The 22,177-nt window shown below is 45.0% G+C and overlaps 1 protein-coding gene across 2 annotated transcripts in view; it reads left to right on the top strand.

Annotated features, from left to right (window-relative positions):
• Positions 1-22,177, top strand: part of CYRIB (CYFIP related Rac1 interactor B) — a 66,675-nt gene that overhangs the window by 8,813 nt on the left and 35,685 nt on the right. The window contains exon 1 of one of the 2 annotated variants that reach the window (XM_082235876.1): positions 7,183-7,332. The exons of the other annotated variant lie outside the window; for it this stretch is intronic. The gene's annotated coding sequence lies outside the window, so the exon portion shown is untranslated. Of the gene's footprint in view, positions 1-7,182; positions 7,333-22,177 lie in introns of those variants that run through there. 2 annotated transcript variants of the gene reach the window in all.

Genomic DNA, 22,177 nt, shown 5'->3' with positions numbered 1-22,177 from the left:
TGTGCCACGGCTGCTATTTTCTTAAAAAGGAATACAGCCATTAGCATTTGCATGAGTAATGTTGCTTCTCTGGCTAGGAGTAAAGGGCAGGAATTTATGGGCTGCAGATTGTTCTAGGCTTGGGCTTTTGGTAGACCTGCCATTCTTTTAAGGTTTGAACCTGTCAACGTTGGGTGCCCTGGAAGTATTCTGGGTTCCTCCAGTCAATCGGAGATGGCAATTCGTTTTGCTTTCCAGCAAGGCAATAGATTAGCATGTTGCTTATGAGCCAAGTGAAGCTAAAAGAGGGTTATTCATGCAGAGATGAATGCCTAGAGCATCCAAATGGCAGCAATACAGACACACTGGCAGAAACAGAAGCCACTGGGGGGGGGGCAGGAAAAGCGAAAATAAAACCCCGATTGCTTCGTGTGGGAGGTGAAGAGGGGAGGTCACAGTCTGGATGGCGAGACCCTGCGGGTGACACATTCCCCCCCAGCCTAGTCCTGAAGGATTGTGAAGCAAAACCACTCATATATTTACTAAGGTAATGTTGCCTTAAGTCTGGGCAAAAGGCCTGCGAATAAAATAAATGATATGGCAATTATGCTTTGTAATGTAGTACAGCTGGGAGCTGCGTTCGAATTAAACGCTGCTGAGCCGTGAATTTCACTGAGGGACCTTGGGCCAACATCTCTTCGCTTATCCTTCCTCGCAGGGATGTTGTGAGGACAGATGGAGGGGCTTCGTGAAGGACGGATGGGGCATCTGTGTGATTAATTCTACAAACTTGCTTTTTCCTTCAAATTGTTATTTACAGAGAAGACCCCTTTTTCCTGAATGCACAGGAAGCTGTCGCCTGCGGAGTCAAGTCTTTAGCCCATCTAGCTCAGTAATGTCCACATGGACCGGTAATGACTCTCCGGGGTTTGGGGCAAGGGTGTTTCTGAGCCCTACCGAGCAATGCCAGGGATGGAACTGTGGACCTTTGCTTTAGCATGCAACACAGCCCTTCCCCAAAGCACAGCTTACACCGAAGGAGGAGGAAACAGCGACAGGAAAGTAGTGCAGACAAAACAACTCTGCCAAGGTCAAAATGAGCTCACATCTAGCTGGGTATCTCTCGGGTTTTTCTTGATAACTGTGGTGCCAAAGAACTGAGAACAGCAAAGGGGTCCAGTGCTGAAGTCAGATTTACTCCAAAGGGCCCTCCAATGTAACTCTTTCCTCCTGTGGTTTCCAGAAGCAAACTGCCTTGAAAAGGCTAACTCTACACAAATTTGGAGTGGAGACGGTTGGATGGTGCCTTGTATGCCTCCTTCCTGCAAATCCTGCAGCCAAGCTGGTGCCAAACGTCTTACACTGCCCAGGCACGCGCCCCAGAGGCTTGCTGACTTCACCCTAGGAAGCACACTCCATTGTCGCTCGAGACAGATGGATGCCAACAAAATTGGAACACATCCACCGGGTTTCGTAGCCATTCATAGCCTGGTCCTCCTTGAATCTGCCCAGTCTTCTTTTAAAGCCGTCCAAGGTGGCGCCGCTGCATCTTGTGGGATTAAATCCCATAGTTTTATTTGGAAGTGCTTCCTTTTCTCTGGCTTGTATCTCCTACTACAGTCACAAAAGGTAAAGGGACCCCTGACCATTAGGTACAGTTGTGGCTGACTCTGGGGTTGTGGCGCTCATCCCTCTTTATTGGCCGAGGAAGCCGGCGTACAGCTTCCGGGTCATGTGGCCAGCATGACTAAGCCGCTTCTGGCGAACCAGAGCAGCGCACGGAAACGCCGTTTACCTTACCGCTGGAGCGGTCCCTATTCATCTACTTGCACTCTGACGTGTTTTCGAACTGCTAGGTTGGCAGGGGTAGGGACCGAGCAACGGGAACTCACCCTGTCGCGGGGATTCGAACCGCCAACCTTCTAATCGGCAAGTCCTAGGTTCTGTGGTTTAACCCACAGTGCCACCCGCGTCCCTATACTACAGTCATAAAGGTAAAGGTAAAGGTACCCCTGCCCGAACGGGCCAGTCTTGACAGACTCTGGGGTTTGTGCGCCCATCTCACATTTATTGGCCGGGGGCCAGCGCTGTCCGGAGACACTTCCGGGTCACGTGGCCAGCGTGACAACGCTGCTCTGGCGAGCCAGAGCCGCACACGGAACGCCGTTTACCTTCCCGCTGGTAAGCGGTACCTATTTATCTACTTGCCCCCGGGGGTGCTTTCGAACTGCTAGGTTGGCAGGCGCTGGGACAAGCAGCGGGAGCGCACCCCGCCGCGGGGATTCGAACCGCCGACCTTTCGATCGGCAAGCCCTAGGCGCTGAGGCTTTAACCCACAGCGCCACCCGCGTCCCACTACAGTCATACCTCGGGTTAAATATGCTTCGGGATGAATATTTTCGGGTTGCGCTCCGTGGCAACCCAGAAGTTGGTTGCGGGTTGCGTTCGCTTCAGGATGTGAACAGGGCTCCAGAACGGATCTCATTCGCATCCAGAGGTACCATGTATTCTTCTTCATTGGATAACCTCAGGTTGTACTATTATCCGAGACAGAAAAATGTCCATCTTACCATTTAAAAAACAAACAAACTGAACAAACAAGCAAGCAAGCAAACAAACAAGAAAGTCACCCAAACTTTCCTTTTAAGGGACTTGATCCAGCCTTGATCATTTTGGTTGCCCACTTTTGAGATATATACTACAACCCTCATTGTCCCAGACCATTGCGCATGCTGACCGGGGCGGAGGCTGATGAGAGTTGGAGCCCAATGACACCTGGAGGGCCACACCTGGTTTAGAAATGTCAAGCTCAGCTCCTCGGATTGTGCCACGCCACTGGTAAGCTGCACAGTCTGGTTTCCGGACGCCGTTGGATGGGTTTCATCATCGTGACCTAGTTGTAGCTTCTGCAAACTGGCTGCACATGGAGAGTAAGGGCTGAGGGGACCAAGGCTTGGCCTTGAGGACATCTTGCAAGTTCATGGCTGGGGTGAAATTTGAAGGGGGGGGGAGGGATTCCATGCCCCTGCAATTAGCATCTCTGCTGCACCAGCTCTCTCATTAAGTGCAGAAAAGCTCCAGAAGGCAGCCCAAGCCCCAATGGGACTACTTTCCTAATGCCATATATGTCGGAGACAAGAACGAACTTACAGAGATCAAAGAGACTGACTAATCAAACCTTGGAGGTATCCAAAAATAAAATAAAACGAAATAATGCTGAGCCTGTCAGCTGCTTCTGCATAATAGGTTTCCTTCCTTTCTTTCTAGAACAGGTGCGTTTCCTCACTTTTAAGTTCTTGCAATCATAAAGCTCAATTTTCCTCTCTGTCTCTCCCTTTTATAACAACCAGTAATGTTTATAACAATTGGGATGCGGGTGGCGCTGTGGGTTAAACCTCAGCGCCTAGGACTTGCCGATTGCATGGTCGGCCGGTTCGAATCCCCGCGGCAGGGTGCGCTCCCGTCATTCGGTCCCAGCGCCTGCCAACCTAGCAGTTCGAAAGCACCCCCGGGTGCAAGTAGATAAATAGGGACTGCTTACCAGCGGGAAGGTAAACGGCATTCTGTGTGCTGCGCTGGCTCGCCAGATGCAGCTTGTCACGCTGGCCACGTGACCCGGAAGTGTCTGCGGGCAACGCTGGCCCCCGGCCTATAGAGTGAGATGAGCGCACAACCCTAGAGTCTGGCAAGACTGGCCCGTACGGGCAGGGGTACCTTTACCTTTACCTAATGTTTATAACAGTCAACAAGTTTCCTCTGTTCCCTTTTACTTAGGCATTGGGGATGATGGGAGGGTCCCCATTAACCACTGTCCAGGCACAACAATATGCCAGATTTGCAATTGCTCTGTAATAATAATAATAATTTATTATTTATGCCCCGCCCATCTGGCTGAGTTTCCCCCAGCCACTCTGGGCGGCTCCCAATCGAGGGTTAAAAACAATACAGCATTGAATATTAAAAACTTCCCTAAACAGGGTTGCCTTCAGATGTCTTTTGAAGGTAAGGTAGCTGCTTATTTCCTTCACATCTGAAGGGAGGATGTTCCACAGGGCGGGCGCCACTACCGAGAAGGCCCTCTGCCTGGTTCCCTGTAACCTCACTTCTCGCAATGAGGGAACTGCCAGAAGGCCCTCAGCACTGGACCTCAGTGTCCGGGTAGAACGATGGGGGTGGAGACGCTCCTTCAGGTATACTGGACCGAGGCCGTTTAGGGCTTTAAAGGTCAGCACCAACACTTTGAATTGTGTTCGGAAATGTACTGGGAGCCAATGCAGATCTCTCAGGACCAGTGTTACGTGATTCCAGCGGCTCTGTAGAAAATATGGATCAGCCTCCCATATACTCACACATATCTCCTTATGCTGTGTTTATTTTTGCAGCGCTCCTGGTTGCTGTTCCTTAAGCCAGTGGTATGAAGCCTATGGCCCTCCAGATATTATTGGACTACAGTTATCATCATGCCTGGTCGTTTGACATGCTGGTTGGGGCTGATGGGGATTGGAATCCAACATTTGGAGGGTCACAAGGTCCCTGCCTGTGCCTTTTAACTGCTTTTCAGTTGGAGGGTGGGTTATAGTGATATATTGCAATTGGTGCCTGGGCCTCTTCTCTCTCTCTGACCCCGTTTCCAAGTACCGTTGGTGAATTCAGGTCGGAAATATCAAATATGCAGTTTGAGCCGGGGGAATCTTTCTGATTGAAAATTGTAGAACTACAAGCTTTCTTGGTGCTGCACCCAGAGAAATCTCCCCGTCTGAAGATAATGAGGTTGCTGGGTCAGTGAAACTATTATCGCCTGCCATTGGTGCGATACTGCACCAGCCATTTGGGATTTGCAAGTTATTAACTGAAGGAGATACAAACCTAGACAGCATCTTAAAAAGCAGAGACATCACCTTGCCAACAAAGGTCCATATACTGTAGTTAAAGCTATGGTTTTCCCAGTAGTGTGAGAGCTGGACCATAAAGAAGGCTGATCACCGAAGAATTGATGCTTTTGAATTATGGTGCTGGAGGAGACTCTTGAGAGTCCCATGGACTGCAAGAAGATCAAACCTATCCATTCTGAAGGAAATCAGCCCTGAGTGCTCACTGGAAGGACAGATCCTGAAGCTGAGGCTCCAAGACCTTGGCCACCTCATGAGAAGAGAAGACTCCCTGGAAAAGACCCTGATGTTGGGAAAGATTGAGGGCACAAGGAGAAGGGGACTACAGAGGATGAGATGGTTGGACAGTGTTCTCGAAGCTACCAGCATGAGTTTGACCAAACTGTGGGAGGCAGTGGAAGACAGGAGTGCCTGGCGTGCTCTGGTCCATGGGGTCATGAAGAGTCGGACACGACTAAACAACAATAACTGCAGGAGGTGCTTGAGATGCCAGTGGAGGGTTGCCACAGTTTGACTCCTCCGTGACAGAGCTCCTGTGCTGTTATCAGTAGCAGGGCAGGTGGAAATTAAACAGGTGAAGCAATGCTCAGCCTGGCGTTGAAGACATCACCTGTTTGATTTTCCGCCAAGCTCACCTGTCAAAGAAACAGCAGGGATGTGGCAATCCTAAATCAGCCAAAGATGCCCTGATTTATTATGTATTCTTGAGATTTATTATTCACCAAAAGGTCCAATAACATCCAGAGGGCCACCCTATCCTTGGGGTAAAACCAGAGGCTGCTTAATACTGTACCCAACATGCAGATGTGTGGAATAGAGCCCTGGTGCCATTTGATTAAATGAAAAGCTGTTTGGGAGAGGAGAAGGCTGTTTTAAGTTTTGCCAACTGGGCAAGCCTGTGGCTACTACTGGCACAAATAGCTGTTCAGTTGTGCAGCTGGTGCTCTGGGCAACTACTTGTGCCTGGATTCAGACAACCAAAGACCCCTCTAACCTGGAGCTGGTCCTAGGGAAGGGATTTAGCTTTTGCCTATCTCTCTCCCCCCCTCCCCGGCTTCTATGTTTGGGGATTCCACCACTCCAAAGCATTAGCCCCAGTTCACCTCGTCAGTGAGGACTAGCCCCTTGAAAGACCTACACTGGCTCCCAGTACGTTTCCGAGCACAATTCAAAGTGTTGGTGCTGACCTTTAAAGCCCTAAACAGCCTTGGTCCTGTATACCTGAAGGAGCGTCTCCACCTCCATCGTTCTGCCCAGACACGGAGGTCCAGCGCCGAGGGCCTTCTGGTGGTTCCCTCGCTGCGAGAAGCCAAGTTACAGGGAACCAGGCAGAGGGCCTTCTCGGTAGTGGTTCCCGCCCTGTGGAACGCCCTCCCATCAGATGTCAAAGAGAACAAGAACTACCAGACTTTTAGAAGACATCTGAAGGCAGCCCTGTTTAGGGAAGCTTTTAATGTTTGATGCATTGCTGTATTTTAATACTTTGTTGGAAGCCGCCCAGAGTGGCTGGGGAATCCCAGCCAGATGGGCGGAGTATAAATAATAAATTATTATTATTATTTGTTGGGGTTAGTCTTGTGTCTCGCAGGTGGCAAAAGGCGCAATAAATCTTCAAGTGGATGGACAGCTGCGCAGAAGACGTTTAGCTAGGGAAGTTGTTTTGTTTTGTTTTTCCACGTTACCTCCTTTTCCAAAACTAAACCAATCATCGCTAGCATGGAACATGCCATGAATGAGGCTCGTGGCTGGAAGATGCTGTGCCAGCTTTTGCCATGTGCTCTCTGCACAGGCACAGGAACACACGTCCGTTTGGAAAGAGGGAAAATTGAAGCTATAAATGCAAGATATAGATACAAAGATTTACCCACAGTTTTAATTCTATTAATGTTTCAACGGTTTTTTTTAAATGATTTTTCTTTGGGGGGAAATATTTTAGCTGTTCTTTAGGCAGTGCATAAATAAATACGAAATATTATTAATTTTAACCATATCGTTCAAATCTTCTCCGTTTTAACCAGGTGTTGGGTGTTTGTGTGTGTGTGGAAAGCCTCACGCGATTCCCTCCCGAAATCATCCCGAGATTGAAGCGCTTTTAAGAGAAAACGGATTAGAGGGACTAATCCCGCCCGCCCGCCGGCGCCGAGAAACATAAAGATCACCTGCGGGCGCGTTTCTTTTTTATGTTTTAGGTTGCCGCGCCGAGCGAGCATGCGCAGTAGCGTCGGCCGCCGCCGGCGACCCGTTGCTGCCGCCGCCTCCACAGCTAGCCCGCCCTGCCTAGCCCGGTACATCCGGGTCACTGCGCGGAGTGGGCGGGGGGGGGCGCGCACGCGCGTGACGCACGCCCGGCGGCGGTTGTCGTCTCCTCAGCCGCCTCCTCAGCCTGGTCCCTGTGGGCGCTGCCGCTGCTGCCGCCGCCCCACATCGGTCCCTCCCCTCAGCTTCGGGGGAGGGGGGCAGCGCGGTGAGTATTATCCGTTAAACCTGAGGAGGGGGGGGAGGAAAGTGGGGGGGGAAGACCCTTCCCTCACAACCGCCCCCCCCGCCGCGCGCGCAACCAACCGCCACCCCCCTCCTCAGTGTGTGAGCTGCGCTCGCTCCTGATTGGCTCGCTTCTCAGGGAACGCTGCGTCCCGCCCCCTCGGCACATGGGCTGGCCCCGCCCACCTTCCCTCCCTGCGCCGATCGCGCGCCTCTTCCTCTGTCTCCATGGAAACCGCCTCCTCGCCTCTCTCCCGCCCTCTCGCTTTCCACGTGGGTCTGTTTCGGATTTTTTTTTTCCCGCCTCGTGGCTCCGCTCCTTTTCCTCCCCCCCCCCGACTTCCAATCCCTGATTTTCTCCTACGCGTTTTCTGCGTTACTACATCCCTTAGCAGGCGGGGGGCATTTCTCCAGCGTACTTGTTCTTAGGTTTCCCGTCTAATGGAGGATACTGGAATAAGTTAGTAGAACCTCTGCAAAAGAAAGAGAGTCTTGGAAGCCCAGCCTTCTCCCCCGACAGCTTTTTTAAAATGATGGTTCACTGGGTTTGTGTCAGAGGATCTGAAAGATAAAGGAGGCAAGTGCATAACTGGAATGTGACATCCAATGCTCTTTTAAAATGGGGGGTTTTTTGGGGGGGGTTATTGGGTTGTTTTCATTTTCCTTTTGATTGTTTCTATTTCATGATTTCTTCCTGTGAACTGCCCTGAGACCTGCAGGTATTGGGCGGTATACAAATCTATAATAATAATAATACTGTAATGATAATAACAGCCTGCCCATTCCCTAACTTTTGACAGAACCCTTCCTCCTAGTCGTCTTATCTTTTTTATCTTTATCTAAATAGTTATCTATTTAGGATAACTGCATAGACCCCCCCCCGTCTCATTTTCCTAAGGTCCCTATACACTTCCTCCTTCTCCATATCATTTTTCCTCTCCTCCTCCTGTTACTATTAGGATGTAACCCCTTATCAGTTTACTAGCAAATAAGTCCCATTGAATAAATTGGAGACTACTTCAAAGTAGACATGCTTTGACTGCATGCTCCCTCCCTCCAGGTAGATCTGATCCCATTTGCCCTCTGCATTCTCCCTATTTTCCAATGCAAAACAATTTCTTACCCTCCCTCTAAAACCCCACACACTCCTTTGCATAGATTAAGGCGACAGTATGTACTTTTCCCTCCCAAAATTCAAGTTGTTTCTCCTTCTTTCCCTGTCTCTTGTAGTTGTGTGGCCTGTCTGTATTTCATTTGATTCCCTTCCCTTCCTCCGATAACTGTAGGTGGATCTGACTTTCAACCCCTCTCCTCCTTGTACCCTGCCACACCTGTCATGAAGAGAAATAAGCCAGAAACGATAAAGCACTTTGCATACTGGAATGTGTTGTTAGAAATCAATGGTCCCAATACATCTGTCTTCACCCCAGTACTTTAACCCCAGTTTAATGCCAACAGTTGGCTGTTCAGTTTTGTTAAGAATCTAGGACTCTGAAATGCCTCACCATGTGCCCTCTAATAATTGCCACATGATTTTATGACTACTAGCTTAGAAGGCTATTAAAGAAGAAGATTAGATAGCTTTACCAGCAGCTATTAGGGGTTGTATAATTCTGTCAGAGGATGAGTGCAAACAGGGAACGGCTCTTTCCACATCCTTGGGAGAGGCAGCTGGTAGACTTATTGAGAGTGGTAGACTTGATAGACTTCTTGTCTGATCCAGAAAGGATATTCCTATGCTCTTACATAGGCACTACTTGTATAATAAAAGTAATGCACTAATTATATTGTAAAAAGAGCTCGGAAAAACCTGGGTGCACAGCTTGAGCACATAGAAGTATCTAAAAATTGAATGCCAGTAATATTGACCACCCCCCATGTAGTTGTTGTTTAGTGTCCGACTCTTTGTGACCCCATGGACCAGAGCACGCCAGGACATCCCGCATTTGGTCAAACTCATGTTAGTAGCCTCCATGTAGTACAAGCATCTAACTTTGTACTGTATTACCATTTTAAATGATAACTTTAAAATAGAAATTCAAATTGTCACTTACATCTAGACTTCTTTAATGCTTTCTGGGTCTGCTTGTTATGTCTGTTAAGCTTTTCTGTTGTTTTGTCTAGAGGCCTTTCCTGAAACTTAACTCTTTCCTATCCACTTAGGATTCTGTGTCTCCTACCTGTGGCTTCTGAATTCATTCTCTTCTTTTGGGGCCAAATTCCCACAAACAGAATTGAGTAAATGCATTGCTTTCTCCCCATATGAACTACTTCAGTTTTCTAATTACTTTTTGCTCTTTCCGCGTTCAACCTCTTGTGGCCACTCTGAAGAAATATTTCACAAAAAAGAATAAATGTATGGTTAACTGTCTTGATAACAGAAAAGTCCAGATTTCCTTTTGCCAACAGTGAAGAGCTAATACGAATTCATTACTTCTGTACTGTTTTGAAAGAAGCTAATAAGATATGTGGAGCCGCAGGACAGAGAGGATCTGAAAGTCACGCAACTCAGCCTCCTGCCCTTGAAAGGGTTTCCCATATCTTAGTCCCATGGCAGATTAACTTTCATCATTTTAAGACTGCTAGGAGTCCAAGCTTTGCAAGGAAGGGTGGGTTCCATGTTTCAAAATAGATGGCCTGAAAGAAGTAGAATCCCCTACCCCCAATATCTATTCTGATATACAAAGGTAATGTTTATTTAGCGCAGTCAGTCAGACAAATGACACTTTTCAAACCTGATTCCTTCTTAACTTCATGAAGCTGGTGAGACTTGGGCAGAGGGCCTTCTTCAATTGCAAAACCCTGCATATGGTTTCAACGTATTATCTGATTGGTTTTAATTGTGGTGTATTCTTTCTTACCAATTCTTCATTTTCTTAGGAGTTGTGAATAGGTGGCATACAGAGACTATTAAAAAGTTGCTCTTAGCACAAAAACACAACTTTGTAATAGTAAGCCTTCCTAGGAGTGGTTTTCCTATGTCCTGACTAGTGCAGCAGCTCTACAGACCACCTGATCAGACAGTCCATGGTGCTTTGGGGAAAGTATTTAGTTCACCTATTGCTTTTTGATGTGTACCAGAGGTAGCTGTTAATTTTGTGTTCTGTATCTGATCTCTGTCCAGAGAGCAGGAGAGGATAAAGTGAGGCAAGGGGTGGTGAACTGGTAGGAGGGAGACTTTGCAGACATAGTAAGAATATTTATTTGAAGGTAGAAAAGCCAGTGTGTTGCCAGATGCAGGAGGAGAACATAGCACAAAGGCAGGTGTGAGAGGGTAGGACACAGTATGAGGGCTAATTGGTTGGCAAGGTGGAGAAAGTGAATTAGGCAGAGGTGAAGATTTGGAGATCTAGGAGTTTGAAGTTTTACAAGAAGACCAATGAAGAACTATCATGGGTATTAAAAGAGGGACCCATTACTAGTTAAAATGAACTCTTCTGCAGTTGTTTCAGCTTACTTTGATATGTTAAGTTGCTGTGTTTTCTGGTGAAAACTCAGCTTCGGGTCACAAAGTTGGGTTAGTGTCATGAAGTCAGTGAATCACAAATGGCTATTTACATGTCTTCTCTACACAAAAATAATCTTTTCTAGCACCGAAATCATGAGTTGTCCACTTCTGTTCAAAGACATTTAATAGAGGGTTTCTAAAAACCTGGCTTTAATATTTTAATTCTATATGCAAACTCCTGGTACTTTTCTGTTCCCCTCTCTGACTGTCCCACCCTCCCTTTGGTCTTGTCCTCTTTGTATTGGTTTGGACCATTCCCTTGTTTCAACAACCTTTCCTAGGAACCTCCATAGCCTACCTTTTTCTAATTCCTGCCTTTTCCATTCCTAGGCTTAGTCTGTCTTTGTTGTGTCCTGACTGCCTATGTTATTAAGGTTTATTATCTGAGCACCTAAGCAGGATCACAGCAGCTGATCCAGTAGCAACCCAGAAGCCCCTCTGACTGCCCAACCACAGCTAATCAATCCCCCTATGCTTCATCATAATGAATGCCACATTAAAATGTTAGTACATTATTGTATATTTTTATCTTCTGGACACTTTGTTTTTTCAGCATTGGGCTTCTACCTGTGAGACCTGGGAACAGATCCCTGCTGAATCATTAACGCAGGATTGATTTGCCAGCAAATAATTCAATTTTGCCCTCATTTCCCTTCCATTGCTGAAATGGGGATATGATTAGGGAGGAGCAAAAATTGTGAAGAATGTAAGAGGGACGGTGAAAATGTAAATGATGATAACTAGTAAGCAGCAGAACTTGAGTAAGCTGTTCATTTTATTTTATCACATATTTATGTTGCTGGCTGCTCTGGAGACCACAGTCATATTGGAGGTAATTCAGATGGCTTTTATACCTCACACTTAAGGCCAATTCAGTCTCCAGGAGCTTTTTTGCAGTAGCCCTAGGTCTTTAAATGGATACTGCTTGCAAATTCCATGGGGGATGTGGATGATCTGTTCAGCCCTAAAAATGTATGGATGTTCTCAGCAGTTTAACTCTATTGCAAGACAAGATGGCATGTAATTGCATACTCCATTAAAGATGCAAAGGAACCTGACTCCACTGCTGCTCAGGAACTGCTCTCCTTAGCTTGAAGTGTTAGTTAACTTAATTCCTCAAGCACAGTGTGCTATTTCTGCTGCAAGCTGCTAACATTTCTGCATCAGGGTCTTTAATTTTTTATGTCAGTGTTACAGCACTGTGTTGTCTATACCTGCAGAGAGTAAAAGGACCTGATTGCACCGAGTATAATTTTACCTATTCTGTAAATGTAAATTCACCTGGTTGTGTATGGCATGTAAGAATCTCCTACATCTCTTAGCCCAGAGATGGAAGGAAGACAAAATCCCTGCCAGAGAAGAATGGCAGACTAAGCTGACAGACTATGCAGAGATGGCGAAAATGACTGGGAAAATCAGAAACTGGGAGGACCAAAATTTCAATAAAGAATGAGGGAAATTTATAGTTTATCTAGGAGACCACTTTAAGCAGTTGAACTCTTTGGCAGGATTTTAAAAACACGTGTAATGTAACAAGAACGATGGATGTAGTGGAGTATTTAAAAAAATGGAGTGACTTAAAATATGCAGAGGAAAAGGATTAGTAACGGAACCCATGGAGAGGTGGAGGGAAGTCCAAAGATTTGGGGGAATCTTTGTGTATTTCTCTTTATTTCTGGTTATGAATGTAAATTTTAATTTGTAAAATCAAATAAATAAATTATATATAAAAAAGACATAATAGCAGCTGGGGATGGGGGGGGGGAACCTCCAAGTGACCGTGCTTGTCAGTGTGCCTGCTAGGTGTTCGGATTCTTCTGTCTAGTAGGTAGTCCAAATTCCCAGTCACAAGCGACAGCCCAATGAAGATTGTCTACCTTACTGACATGGTTTTCTAGAAATGTGATTTGCCCTGTGTAATCATCATCATCATCATCATCATCATCATCATCATTATTTATTTGTACCCTGCCCATCTGACTGGGTTGCTTCTATGTGCAATAAAGCTTTTTGCGAAGGCATGTTGTTGCTGGTTCCAGAAGAAACAATTTGGTTGTCCTTTGCATAGCCCCATGGCCCTTCTGTAGCCCAAGTATTTGGAAGTGAGATCTACCAAAACAAATGAGACATATGCCCAATGTAAACATGATAAGCTTCAGGACAGAAGTCCATCTTGAACTTTCATTTATTAACTGCCCTGATTTGAGCTGTTGATGATTTGGTTTGTAGGGCCATGCGGTTATCTTGCAGCAAAACCCGTCAGTCTCCAAATTGTAATCTCTTAGGTAAACAGCGGGTTATTCAGAATCCACAATAAATTAAAGGCAGAACCCATTGATGATTAAGGGATTTTATTAATCTGATTCTCCTGTGTGGATAGACCAGTCCTGAATAATTACCACTGTCAACAGTGAAAACATATCCACATAACGTTGTTGGCATTCACTTATTTTGTTTTTACTGGCTGCACAAAGAGGATTTGAAAGTGAAATTACTTTTACTTCCTTCATTTAAGTCACAGTTCTGCCTCCCTTGCTTGCTCCGGATACAGCGATAAAACATATTAGTGTCCCACTAGTGTCCCACTTCACAAATGAGGAAACACTTGCTCCTCACAAACACACTTCAGGATATCAGCAGAAAGTTTCTGATTTCCTCCCCCACCCCTGCTCAATCATCTCCTGATGTAATGTACTTCTGTGTCTTTTTTTTAAAAAAAGTTGCTGATACCATCATGTTTGTGCCTGTCTGTTTTTCTAGATTTCACACCCCCCCTTTCCTCATATAAAGCAGCAGGGCTGTGGGTGGTGCTGTGGTCTAAACCACTGAGCCTCTTGGGCTTGCCAATCAGAAGGTTGGCAGTTTGAATCTGCGGTATAGGGTGAGCTCCCATTGCTTTGTCCCAGCTCCTGCCAGTCTGGCAGTTTGAAAGCATACCAGCATGAGTAGATAAATAGGTACTGCTGCGGCGGGAAGGTAAATTGTGTTTCTGTGCTCTCTGGCACTCATGACAGTCCTGTCGCTCCAGAATCAGTTTAGTCATGCTGGCCACATGACCTGGAAAGCAGTCTGGGGACAAACTCTGGCTCCCTTGGCCTGAAAAACGAGAGGAGCGGCGCACCCCATAGTCACCTTTGACTGGATTTAACCATCCAGGGGTCCTTTACCTTTTGTTGTTGTTGTTTAGTCGTTTAGTCGTGTCCGACTCTTTGTGACCCCATGGACCAGAGCATGCCAGGCACTCCTGTCTTTGACTGCCTCCTGCAGTTTGGTTAAACTCATGCTGGTATCTTCAAGAACACCGTCCAGCCATCTCGTCCCCTGTCGTCCCCTTCTCCTTGTGCCCTCCATCTTTCCCAACATCAGGGTCTTTTCCAGGGAGTCTTCTCTTCTCATGAGGTGGCCAAAGTATTGGAGACTCAGCTTCACGATCTGCCCTTCCAGTGAGCACTCAGGGCTGATTTCCTTCAGAATGGAGAGGTTTGATTTTCTTGCAGTCCATGGGACTCTCAAGAATCTCCTCCAACACCTTTACCTTTACCTTTTATATAAAGTAGCGTGGACAAGTTAAGTTTTACCTGTACATCTTAACAGATTTTTATTTTTGCATAGTGTGATGCTTATGAAGCCAAAAATGAATGACTAAGCAGTCTCCAGAATTTTCATTTCCTTAAGGCCAAAATCTTTAGAAAATGATTACTAGCAGAAACATCAGAGTTTTGTGGTGCCTTAAAGATTTGGAAATCTCTTGTAATAAAAAGTTTTTGGGGCTCAAGCCCCTTTAATCAGATGCATTGTCACTGTTTGCCAAGTTGTCCTCAAGTGTAAATTAAGGTGATCATTTTTACTAGTATGGCAACACTGCATTTTTGTATCCATTCTAGTTGTTTTTATGATTTCTAATATCCTTTCCCCCCTTTTTTCTTTTTTTTACAACAAGTGGACTTTCGGTCAAGTTCATTTTTTTCTTCATTAATTATGTTGTCCTAGCAGCTGAATGGAATAACTTCACGATCTAACAACAGTCTTTACTCATGCCATTTTATAAATAGCCTTCAAAACATTTAAAGAACTTACTTCAACAAAGGCTCTTCCACCTTAGGCGTGTAAAATTGGCCCCATGGGATCAAAACATTTCCAGCAATTATAAAATGAGCCCTGAAGATTTTATTTCTCCTTATCAACCATGAAATACCACAGGATGTTCTCTTGTAGTCAAAGTCTGTTTAAATATGCCTCTGGCCTGCGCTGTGAAAGTACAGTCCAACTTCCCTTTTGTTCTCCTTGTGTATGTGGCAGAAGCTGCATCCCAGCTCTTCATCCCAGCCTGGTTACTACCAGTGTGAGAGCGGCTCTTTCCAGAGTGCCAGCCATCTGAAGCAACCTACCTGCATTGCATGTCTGTGCTTCATCAACGTGGTTAGTGTCGAAATATTTGAATTTATGCGGAGTGGCTCATATTTAAACATAAACAAACCTAGCACATTGCTGCATTCTCTGAATCCGTTTCTGATGGCCGCTTGGCTTGGCCATGAACACTTAATTTGACTCCCTGGCCCAGGCATGTCCAAAGTTTGTTTTGGGGGCCTAATCTGGCCTGCTGGTCGGTTTTATCTGGCCCCCATGGCAGTTTATTTCCTGGGGTAAAATCCAAAAAAACCCTCAACAACTTCAACCCTAAAAGAAGCTCAAGCTCAAGAACTTCAATCCTAAAACAAGCTCAACAACTTTGGGGTAAAATCATAAAAAAAAGCTTAACAATTTCAATCCTTTAAAAAGGTCAACAACTTTGGCTGGCCCTTTGGTCAGCCCTTACGGCCCTCCACTTCATAAAATCTGGCCCTCTTTGAAAAAAGTTTGGACACCACTGCCTAGCCTAACAAAACAACAAAAAACCTAGGTTGTAAATTGAACTTCAGTTGCTCTGGCAATGAGTAGCGTGGCCAGAAAAAGGTAGAAAGTTGCAGATACAGTGGTGCCTCGCAAGACGAAAAGAATCTGTTCTGTGATTCTCTTCGTCTAGCAGTTTTTTCGTCTTGCGAAGCAAGCCCATTGACGGATTAGTGGATTAGCGCTATTAGCGGCTTTTAGCGGCTTATCGGCTTATCGGATCAGCTGATAAGCAGCTTAGCGGCTTAGAAAAAGGGAGGGAAGGAAAAAACCCCCACAGGAACTCGCAAGACATTGTCGTCTTGCGAAGCAAGCCCATAGGAAATTCGTTTTGCGAAGCACCTCCAAAACGGAAAACTCTTTCGTCTAGCGAGTTTTCTGTCTTGCGAGGCATTCGTCTTGCGGGGCACCACTGTACAAATCTGGTGAGTTTCATGGGATGGATTAGGTTGCTATTATCCTTCTGCTGCCAGGCAACAGTTTGGGATAATAATGCTCACCCAGTTTAAGGGTTGGAGTAGGTTTCTAAGGGTTACTAAAGTTGTTTTGTGTGGGAAACATGTCATACTTTCTAAAGTACTACACAAATCGTAGCTACAAAAGTTGTGGGTAACAGGTGACTATGCACTTTTATTCTGATGCCTAGAAATTGGAATTTTCCAGTCCTGTTGGTAATGTCTGTGATCTTTAGTCTGAAGCCTCAGTGCTGAGCTGGTTATGGCATAGCAGTTCATCATTCAGGCCAGACATAAGGGCACATGAGTGTGCTGAGTGAGGAGATGCTCAGCGTGTTGCTTCTGTTTGAGAAGAGCAGTTTGCTTGCTGCTAGCAAGAACAGATAATTTTAAAGAAAGGGTAGACTTCAGTCTCATGGAAAGCTACTGTGAGCTAGAAGGCAACAAACCCTTCGCATTTCTCTGTATCTCTCTCTCTTAATGTGGATAACAGTTACAGTAAAAAGGTTGGCTACCAGACTGCTGTTGCAGCAGAGACCATGCCTTGTCAGCTGCATCTTGCAACCAGCTGGAGTCACCCAGAGGCAAAGTTTAGTATGCCTTGTCTCATTCTTTAAAACGGCACTGAGTCTTTCAAACAAACCACTGCCCTCTTGATTTTTTAATCTTAAAAATGCTAGTAAAATTCTGGCAAAAGCAATGCTACTTCCCTTGGTTCTGCCTGCATCCATCTCACTTGGTTGTGTTCATCAAGTGAGTCTAGTGATTTATTGGGGGGTGGCGAAACAACCTTCAGTACATGAGCTGTATCACCATCATCATGAGCCTGGTCCAGAAACCTGGTTCAGTGTACTTACGGAATTTCTGGAGAACAAGTACCGTAATTTAGGAATTTGCAGATTGCTTTGCTTGGTCATACCTAATCTAGTCAGGGCCAATCACAAACCTCTGAGAGCTCAGAAGCAGAACATAAAGTAGAGGGAGCTTTCCCCTATTGTCTGTTCTCTACTACCTGGTATTCAGCAGAATACTGCCCAAGTATATGGAAGCTCCATATATCTATCATGGCAAATAATTACCGGTAGTAATTTGTTCATGAGTTTGTCTGATGCTTTAAAAAAAATGACATCCAAGCTAAATGACAACCCTTCTTTGTTCAAGGTCCAGTCCCTGGCATATCCATGCAAGACTGGGAAAGATGCCAACCTGAAACCCTGGAGAGATATTGCCAGTCAGTGGCATGGTTTTCACATAATACTAAGTCTTGTTTTGTTTATTTATTTGAATCAAGCCTGCACACTGCCCATGGTTTGCTTTCTGCCAACAAACTACAGTGCGAAGCCCCTGTTTGTTTGCTTGTCTGTGAACTGACTTGTGGTTTGTTGAAGAAACCATGGTTAAAAACAAACCATAACTTAATGAACACAGCCAATATAGACATTACTAAGCTAGATGGACCAATGATACAACCTGATCTAAAGCGGCTTCCTTTGTCCTTTTTCTTTCTCTTTCTGTCAGCAGCCTATCAGTGCTTGAATTAAGTTCCAGAGATACTACTGCTTTTGTGAGATCTTCCGTATGTAGGGACGTCCTAGATCAGAGTGACATTACTCTTGTTATGTAAATATCCTTTTATTAAATCATTTGAAAGCTGCTGGTGATGTACAGTATTATTTCCCCCTCTTAAAATTGAAGTTTAAACTCTACAGCAAATGCTGGCAAGACGCCCACACTCTTTGGCAAAGGTTTCCCTCCCACAACTATTCCAGGCGCATTTTATAACTTCATAGCCTTGCTGTGTTGGAAGGCACACTGAAGTAACAGCAGGGACTTCGTTCTGAAAGATTTGCCCTCCCTGCTGTGGGTTTTCAGCAGGTGTAGGCAATTGGTGGTTGGATACCAGCATTAAGGCTAAATCTGTGCAGCATGGCCTTGTGGATATGATTAGCAGGGTGAGCATCCTAAATATAGGAGTATTTCCAATGAGCAAGAATTGTATTTATAAAAGATTCTGTTTATACAGTAAATTGCAAGGGAACACAATGAATTTTGGCATATTTCAATTTTTGATCAAGAGTCAGAAAACAAGGTTATTTGTTTTCATTTAACAAATGTAATTGAATGGATTAAAACTGATAGTGATTATCATCATACAGTGCAAAGAGAGAACAAGCTTGGCAACTTGGTTGTTTGGTATAGCTAGCATTTAAAATGCCACAAACAAGCTGTTGATGCGTCTGCAAAATTATTAGGCTGATATCTACCTAGCCATGAGGGCTGACTTTTGACACCAGGAAGTTTGTAAAGCTCAACATCAATTCTGAAATCAAATTTCTAGATAACTGACCAAGAAGAGGGTAAAAATCTAAGTGATGAATCAAGGTAGTTCTGGCCTTTGAAGTTGCCCTGGTGGGAGTCTGCATTAGAACCTATGTAAACTGCTGTGCGCTTCCTTTTAGAGAGCTCAGAGTAGTCGTGTGGTCAGAAATAAAGTTACATGCAATGGAATCGCCAAGGGAACTGGAGAAAATGCTGCTTTTTTCCAAATTGCAGAAGGTATTGATGGTACTTAAAATGGCCTTGCTGAATTGGACCAAAGTCCAGCAATACCAGCATTCTTTTTCCAGCAGTTGCCAGTGTCTGGGAGCTCACAAGCAGCACAGTGATCATGTTCTGTTTGCCACCAGCATCCAACATACAAGTACGCTCTGAACATGTAAGTTCTATTTAGCTCTGAACATGTAAGTTCTATTTAGCTGCCAATGGAAATACCTATTTTCAAACCCGTGTCTGCTGGAGATGGCTGCCACATCTTTTGGTTGTGGATTCCAAAACTGCTTCTGTGAAGAAGACCCTCTTCTTCCTGTTAGTGGACAGCCTCATGTGGACTGGGAATCTGTAGAAGTTGTGTAGTTAGTTCCTCAGGTGCCATTCTTTTAAAGTGTTGTGCTTAGATTCTTGGTGAGGGTTCTGTGCAACTTCCACTTCTTTGATACTTTGGGTGAATTTTCTTTGAGGGTTTTTTAACTACAATGCAAGGAAAGGTAGTATAACTTGTTTGAGAGGGGGATTAAAATGTGCATGTTAAAACACCACACTGGGCACAAGGTGGGTGTAGTTGGCATTAGGAGTAAAAGAGAAGCCTGTCACGCTTAAGCAAATTTATTTCCCTTTGAATTCTGTAGAAACAGTAGACTTCTGAAAGGGGCTGTGGGTCTTACTGTCCTTTTTGTCAGCTGCAGCCCCACCTGACAGTGATTCTCATGCCAGGTCTTGAACAGAAAAATAAATGAATCTCTGTTACTTAGTATTTCTGTAGGTCCTCTATAGAGTGCTTGGAGTAGCAATGTGCCGCATATAACCTTTGCACAGTTACAGTCTTAAGACATGGAAAGAAAGGGAGTAGAAGGGAAATGGCAGGTGAGTTTGGGAATTCCAAAACTAAGAGATGGTTTATTAAACAGGTATTTCAACAGGCCAGTGGACTGGGAGTGATAAGAGTTCCGGGTCACTGCATTTCATTCTTGTTCTTTTTGCTAGGAAGCCAAAACGGACGCTTAACCATGCCTAATGAATCTCCACCTGGCTTCCCCTATTTCCTTTGTTGGAAGGAAGCAAAATAAAAAAATTCCTTCCAGTAGCACCTTAGAGACCAACTAAGTTTGTTATTGGTATGAGCTTTCGTGTGCATGCACACTTCTTCAGATACACAGGAAGCAGTTCACATACACAGAGGAATGCTTGTTTGGAATGGACGCTCCATTGAGGTGGATGGGGCATCTCTTACAAGCATGGGTGACATAGATGGGACTCTCCATTCTGACAACTGTATCCAGAGTATCTCGCTTTTTTCTTTCTGTTTGTTAATGCATTGTCTTCATCCAATTCAAGGAGCTTCCATGAATAGTAGAGGCTGAATTGCTAAGGCCAGTTTCATTTTCACATCAAAAGAATATATACTGTGGAAGGGTGTGCAGTCATTCATCATGAATTCTATACTAAATGTATGCGGTTTCATTAAATTCACAGTTGGAGTTGCATTTCTTTTAGCATGGCAGAAGGTGGGTTCGTAATTCTGACCCAAGTAGTTTATATGCTGTTACTTCTTCTTGGCCCAGCCTTCCCAAAAAGCAGATACAGAATGCCTTTCCTTCAGCCGCCTTGCTAAATTGCAAGCTGTCATCGCCTTTCATCTGGGATTGGACTGTGCACCAGCATGCATGTGTATCTCTGTGCTGAACTGTTATTCTGTGGGATCACCGAAAAAGCACAAAATAGAAATATGTGCAGCATTTAGTTCACAGATAGCCCCCACTAAAAACCACGTGTCTGCCCATTTGGACTGCAAAAGATATGCTTAAAAGTTTGTAGGCAGTGCCTATCAAAATCTTACAAACCAGGGAACTAACTTGATTCGCAGTGGTCTGGAATGGGGCTTTTATGCCCTGCATAGTTCTTTGTCTCTCTCCCATAACTAACAACAGCAGAATAATGTGTGCAAAATGAGAAATTATGCACAGTTTCTGAAGGTACATAATTTGTACAAGGTGCAGTATTCAGGGTGCTTTTTGGGGCAAATCTTTATCATCACTATTTTGAAGTGAAGAGTAAGTATACACGGCACTGTCTACGGATTGTGGATTCAGTGACTACTTAGGATTTTTTTTCACCATCGTTTGAGAAAGCTGAGTATTTGTACAAAGAGTTTGGCAGGCGAAGCAAATTGCTTTCCCATTATTGGGGGTCAGAATTGTAAGCAGTGTGCCAAGAACCAGAAAAGGGGGAGGAGCAGGTGAAGGGGCAAACTGAATGAATGAATTTTGTGAGCCCAGCAGGGCATCCTTCGGTCTTTTCTAGTGATACAGAGAAAAATGGAAGAGCATGGAGCTCCCAGGAGCATCCTTGTGGGAGGGGTGCCTCTTTGGGGTGGCATTTTCTTTGAAGCTGAATGGAAGTGACCTCTCTTATCCCCTTTCAAATTTAACCATTTGAACCCCAAGGATGGATGGCATTTTGGCTGGGTTCCCAGTACACCTGTAATCCTCCCCAGGCCCACATCTAGTTCCGGCCTCCCCCTCTAGGATAGCAGACTTGAGTACCTTCCAGCTGCCTACCCTGTTCAATGATGACTGAGCTTGCTTACTATTCAAATTCTTGTATGAACAAAATTCCCCCGTTCTTTCTTTAACGGGAAGTACAAAGATGAATATGATCAGAATGCCAGTTTGCTTCCCAATTATACTCTTCTAAAAATGGAACATTTAATATAGCACCTCATAGAAGAGTGCCTGAGTATAGCCCTTAAAAATAGGATTGTTTGAAGAAATGAGCACACAGTTCTCACTTCCTCATACAAAGCACACTAATAAGAAACCGGTCTGGCTAAAAAATATATATGTTGCAAAGTCCTTTAAAATGATCATTTGTGTCGATGCTGTGTTCTCTAATGCTGGGTGATCCTGATTATCATAATTTACATTTCTGTGCAAAGCTGTGTGGCAACTTAAGTTAAAATTGTAGCTGTGACTGTCTCCCCACCCCCCACCCCACTTTTTAGCAATGCGGAAGACATTACAGAAAGCTCCAGTGTTCGTTTGGTGAATCTTTTGGGACATGTGTAGAAACTTTATCCTCCACTGTAAGCTTCTAGTCATGTTCTCCTATGCCAGCCTTTCCCAACCGGGTGCCCTTCTGATATTTTGGACTGCAACTCCCCTCAGTCCCAGAAAGCATGGCCAGTGGTCAGGGCAACATTTAGTTAAACCCACTGAATCAGGAATGGGCTTTTTCTCTCCTGGGAGTTTTTTTTAGCATGCTTGGGGCAACAATAGTTAGCGGCACTCTGGAAAGCCGTTGTAGGACACTGATAAAGAGCATGAGCTGTGCACCGGAAGGTGCAGTTCAAATTTCAGTCATGAAATCAAGATTTCTCTATTACAGGGATGATAATAATGTGAGTCTTGTCTTTTGGAATA

The sequence above is a fragment of the Podarcis vaucheri genome (genome assembly GCF_965113315.1).
Source record: "Podarcis vaucheri genome assembly, chromosome: 8".
In the NCBI taxonomy this organism is placed as follows: Eukaryota; Metazoa; Chordata; class Lepidosauria; order Squamata; family Lacertidae; genus Podarcis; species Podarcis vaucheri.
Note: the sequence above shows the minus strand (reverse complement) of the source record. Positions and strands in the feature narration are given on the sequence as shown.